General features: G+C 30.2%; 1 protein-coding gene across 2 annotated transcripts in view; it reads right to left on the bottom strand.

Moving 5' to 3' along the window:
• superdeath (Suppressor of ER stress-induced death) overlaps positions 1 to 3,244 on the bottom strand; it is a 58,567-nt gene extending 55,323 nt beyond the window's left edge. Inside the window, exon 1 of one of the 2 annotated variants that reach the window (XM_031992857.2) lies at positions 3,138 to 3,244. The gene's annotated coding sequence lies outside the window, so the exon portion shown is untranslated. Of the gene's footprint in view, positions 1 to 3,013 lie in introns of both variants that reach the window. The other variant, XM_031992858.2, reaches the window with a different exon arrangement.
• Between the last annotated feature and the right edge of the window lie 2,849 nt (positions 3,245 to 6,093).

The following is a 6,093-nucleotide window of genomic DNA, read 5'->3' as shown; positions in this document are numbered from 1 at the left end:
TTAAAAAACGCATTACGAATATCTATTAGCTATATATACTTGTTTGACCTTAATCGTGAATAGGTAATTTCAGCAAAGACCCCTTCACGTACAATCTTGGGATCAAGTTTAAAACGACCACCCTGCTTATCTCGAGCAAATTTGAAAAAAATTGGTCGTTTTGTTATGGTGATCTTAAACGTTTTCCAATCTAAAAGTTCATAAAATAATCTCGCCAGATATCCACCTCCTCCAACCCGAAAACCCCAAACTGCTCGAAAAAAGTTTCGGAACTTCAATAGTAGAAGAAGAAGAGTTAAGTTTTCATGATTTGTCGTTCAAACTTCCTTCGCCCGAATAAAATAAATTATGCAAACTTTAAGAATAATTACTGCGTTAATTTATTAAACATAAAATAAATGTATATATAGGAATTTTTTCTTGGGTACAGAATACGAAATATAATAAATATGAAATATATACAATTTTTGATATTTTATACACTAAATATAGAATATGAAATATGTATCTATGCGACATTACAAAATGAACAGAGTATTTTATATTTATATTTAAAAGAGTATTTTATATTTATGCGACTAACAAACGCGCTGAAATGTTTAGCACTTCACTACCATTAAAATTTTGAACTGATAAATTGTTCATTGTTAATAATTGATTATCTGACATAAGTAGACATTTCAAGCGTTTTGCCATTAGTGTTTCAAGAGAGTACGATAATTCTTAATAACCCAACCAGGAAATGAAATTTTTCGTTCAAGAATACCTTTAAAGGTGAATGGCCCAAGTTCGCGTTTTTAAAGGCCAGTTACTTTCTTGGTATTACCTGAATCTCGGGTGCAGCGCTGAAAACATGGCGGATGCAATTAATGAGGAATTCCGTGACATCATCTGAGTGGATGAACTGTAAAGCAACTACGTGACAAAAAGGGTTGTGCAATATTCTAATCTTTATGTTAATGAAGGTAATCGCTAACATCAGACAACGTTTTATAGACGTTTTATAGTTATCTTCGGTTTTTAAAAGATTCCGTATCTGTTACCTTCAATTTTTATAGAGACTTTTATTTCATTGCATTTTATACGATAATATAAAGACAGCTGCTTTTTACTAATAAACAAACTTACGGATAAATAAATTATTCATATTTAATAATTAATTTGATATGTAATAATCATCATGGTAAATGGTAAAAGATATTGCTACAAATTTAAAGATAGATTTCGTCGTAAATTCGTCATTGAACATCATGTCGGAGTTTCAAAGAGAATTTATACAGATTAATATGTTATAATTTAATTTCAAATTATCATACGGTTCTCAATGGCTCGTGTGCATGTTAAGTGGACCATAAAAGCTTTCTATATTCTTTACAACACGCTGCAGCGGGAAATAGTACTGCCTCTTACCTATCTACGGTATTTCTTCTGACTCTTAACGCTTTCACAACTGCATAGTTTAGTTTAAAATTTATTATCCGATGTCAACATTGTCTATAAGAGTTTTTAGACAATGTTGACATCGGATATATTTTATATGTGTAGAAATAGGCATATTTACTTGCCACTTTGATACTAGTAAAATCATTGTGATTTTTACTGTGATGTACAATATTTATTTTGTTTCATTATTATGAGATATTTGTATACCTAAAGTATTGAAAGTTAATGTTTTAATTTGGTAAATATTCTTAAGAGAACAAATTAATTGTTCAAAACATTGGAAACATTTATGATACTTTTGGACATGGAACAGTATGTTTAATATTTATTTTGTACGTTAAAGAACAACTATTCCAAAACCAAATAGCTTGCAGTTCGATTCACAGTTTATATAGACAACTTTGAATGAAATTTAATTAACATTTATAATTCATTAAAATCACTGAAAATTTGAATTGTTAGTATGTTACTTAAACAAATAACTTCCTTCATTAACTTAACGTTATGACAATAATACATCATTTCATAAAACGGTTTTCTTTACACACTCTAGTTCATGGGATATTTTAAAAGCATATATTTCGAACTCCCACCATTATAATATTGTTTTCATCCTTTCAACATGAACGGTTGCTGGTGTAAAAGAACACGTGTGTACATGTTCTTCAAATTCAATTTTAAATACTATTCGAGAAAATATTATTTACTTGAACAAGAGGTATTCAAATAAAATATCACGCAAATAACTAATAAATATATTACTAAAAGATTATAAGACAATAATAGAATACTTTGATATAATTAATGTTTACCATTAAAAATGGGAAATAATACTCAAAACATAATACATATTATAATAAATAAAAATTATAATAAAATAATAAATATTTAAAAAACACATTCTATATTATTTTGTAAATGCTCAGCATTCACTAAATAATTCCTCGAATGAAATAAATCGAATGTCAATTTTCCATTATTTTCGTATCATATTTGACAGAACACTTTGCTACAATAATTTAATAAAAAATCAGTACCAGAACTATGCACTCTAACAATCCAATAATAAATCAATATCCGCAAAACATTCGATTACAATAATCTAAAATGAAATCAGTATCTACAGAACCCTCGATAACTACAGTTCCTAAACAAATTAATACATATCGACAAAATATTTTTCACGATAAATGAACAATAAATTAATAGTTACCCACAAAATATTGTTCGCAACAAATGAAAAATAAATTAATAATTATGCATACAATATCGTCCACAATAAATAGAAAATAAATCAACACTAGTTTACCATCAATTCGCTGGTATATTCAAATGAAAAGCGTCATTATTAAAAGATTTTCACACGAAAACTGCTTCGTGAAATTATTCGTCCCTCCCCTCTCAGCCCTCTCGCCCCTTCCCGTCCAGCATCCACCACTCTCGCCTCTTTAATTCCCCCGCTCACTCCTTGTTTACCCGCAACCCAGAGGAACAAGCTTCGAATAAAAATGGAAAGCTCCGAAGGAACGGCCACGGAGCCGATAATAATTATATTCATAGTGAAACAAACTTGAGTTTCCAGTTTCCAGTGGATCGCTGAAACCGCTGTGTCACCGTTCTTCCCCAAATTCCGACACGGACTGCACAGATACGCAGGACAGACGGACATCTGACAGTGTGCAGATACTACTCACCTGTAGAGATGAAACACGCGGCGGTACGTTCGGAAAAACGCGCACTAGACCGCGTAGTATTGACGAACGCGACTCGTTGACTGAACTCGCTCGCGATTCAAGCGCAGAAAGTCGTTGCACAAGCGCGCGCAACTATACATATACCGTATATCTCCCTCTTTTTCCGTGCTAGGAAAACAACGATGGGAAATTCCGCCCCAATCAGGAAGATATCAGATAACCAGTCGCGAAAAAGAAAATAATTTTGCTTTATTTTTGTAATCATGTTTAACTGTTTGCACTCTGAATAGTTTTAATACCATGGTGGATCATTTTTATAGCGAAACATTCAAGAACTTAAAATTTCGTTTCGAAAAAGGCACATTACGAATATTCATGGATTCGCGTTATTTTAATTTCATTTGTCAGTTTGCTTTATTCGAGTAAAAAGAAGAATTTTGCAACTTGAGATTAATCATATGGTGTCTGTAATGTAGATTATACTTCTGTAGCAAAGCCAACGGAGTGTAGAGTTAAGATCGCGGTAACTATTGTAGTTATTAGCGACTTGAAAAAAAAATATTTTAATATAATTGATTTTGATAAGTTTGTACGAATACCAAGAAATTTTCATCGTTCACCGACGAATTATTTTGATGGAACTGAATAAAAGTTTAGTTTCTTTTTTTAGGGGTTTATTGTATTGAAAGTGGAGAAGTTGTATAAAGGTTTTAATAATTGGTTGTATAGAAAAAGGAAATGATTGTATCTGTTAGTTATAAGGAAAAGTAATGATGGATTTCTTGTATATAGTTTTCTATTGGGACTTGATAATAAATGCTGGAAAATCGTATGCATTTTAAATATTTATTAAAAAATTCAGTGATTATTGTATCTATTATTTAAGTACGTTATTCCATGTGCATTTGGAATCGAGTGTTTACTTACAAAATCCTCAGTAAAAGCTAATACTTCTTTTCATTAATACGACTTAATATTTAATTAGTTTTTCTACAGTCATGTTCAGTCGAACTGCAAAACAATTCCGGAATAACTATAACCAATTTTTGAATATGTCTTAATATAGTTTAATAAATGTATTTAATAGAGTTACACACTTTCTTCATTGAATTCATGTAGATTTATCAATACACAATGAAGTAGTAAGTTAGTAAATAATAATTTCGAGAAATAAAGCCATAGAAATCATTTTCAAAATATATTTTCTCATAACTGGATTCATCATAATAACCAAGACATAATTACGTATTAAAAACGTAGAGAAAATAGGAAAGGATTCTATAGAATGTTCATAAAAAATAAAAAAGCAGCCCTTCACTATATCTTGAAATCGATTCTTAAATGTATTTAATTATCTCAATTATAAGTAAAACTTTCAACAAATAAAAATTTGAAATCATTTATGTGTAACATATTATCATGTTGATGTAAAAGAAATAATTTCTCTAAAATAGTAATGTAACATAAAAGTTTAATATGTGATTGATAATGTCTGTTGGAACAATTTAAATAATGCTGTATATACAATATTATATCCAAAGGAAATATGCATGTATATAATCTATTGCAAAAATACTCGAACTTACTAAGTGGAGAAGAAACTGGTAGCGGCACCTGTACGAAAATTTTGTTACCGAAGGATTACAAACCCGGGCTTACCCCTTGCCGCAGACACAGACCTAAAACCGCGGACTTAAGATTCTTACAAAGGTCTCACGTAATAGGATTATATGTCTGGATCTCGGGGATTTTTAGGAATCGCATATAATTTGACTTTCACGCTGAACCTTATCAACAATTCACGCATTTAGAACTTATATTAAAAATTAAGTACTTTGCAGATTTCGTTTCGCCTATGGTGTTATATAAGCTTTATAACGTTTCAACATTAAAAATATTGTTCTATACTGTCATCCAATAATAATGAGATTTTTGTATATTTTCTTTTTTTAGAAAGGAGATTTATTAAAACAATGTACACAATACAGGAATTACAATAATTAACTTATGAACGTTAAAAAGTATCTATACGCTTAATTCACAATTCTTTAGGAAAGAAATCACGCCACCAGAAACATGCCTTAATATAACAAAACAAAGCAAAATAATAATAATGAATATTTTATTTCTTATTATATTTAGAAATTCATTCGTTATTTATAAATGAAGCGAGAGAATGTATTTTATATGAAGAAAGCTTTGCTTATCTTAATTTTTAAACAGAACAAATATAAAATAACCGCGTTATTTAAGGGGAGATCCAATATTTGAGTTGTTTTATCTTGTATCCCCCCCTACAAAATTATATACGTATTACTTCTAATCTTTATAACCAATTCCAAAATTGAATGTGTGTAAACATTCAAAAAAGTAGCTTATAAATCTAAAGGAAGTTATTAAATAAAGCATCTACAAACAGCTAAGATCTGTACATACACTTACTTAATCCAGTATAATGACAGCTGATACATAAAAGAGAAGTGGCACGAATAAATGTCAATACACGGATCAGAATAACACTCCGAGTCTGAAAAGACTGTTTGATTAGCCAGTGCTTAAACTGCAGACGCTGGAGTGTCATGCTTCAACTGTTTCATTAGCAACCCTCTAAGTGTAAAGGGAGAATCAACATCAAAGGAAACACGCATAGAGTGAATACACACTCAAAGAAAAAGATAGCACACGTATGCTATCTTTAAGTTCTCGCGTTATAATTATGGCATAGGGAAGGTGCAAATGATACATAAAGACTACCGTCTACTAATATGTAAACATAACTTTTATTGACTTTTCTTCAACGAATTCTGTTAGTAAAAATACAAGTACCCAAATGAATACAGACGAAATGATAGCATGTCTGAAATGTATTCCATGTTATATAAATTTAAAATAAACAAATATGAAAATGATATAACTGTACCTGCGATTAATAATGTGTGGAACCTTGGTGATTCTC

Source organism: Nomia melanderi, chromosome 1 (genome assembly GCF_051020985.1).
Source record: "Nomia melanderi isolate GNS246 chromosome 1, iyNomMela1, whole genome shotgun sequence".
NCBI classification, from domain to species: domain Eukaryota; kingdom Metazoa; phylum Arthropoda; class Insecta; order Hymenoptera; family Halictidae; genus Nomia; species Nomia melanderi.
This window is presented reverse-complemented; position numbering and strand designations above follow the sequence as displayed.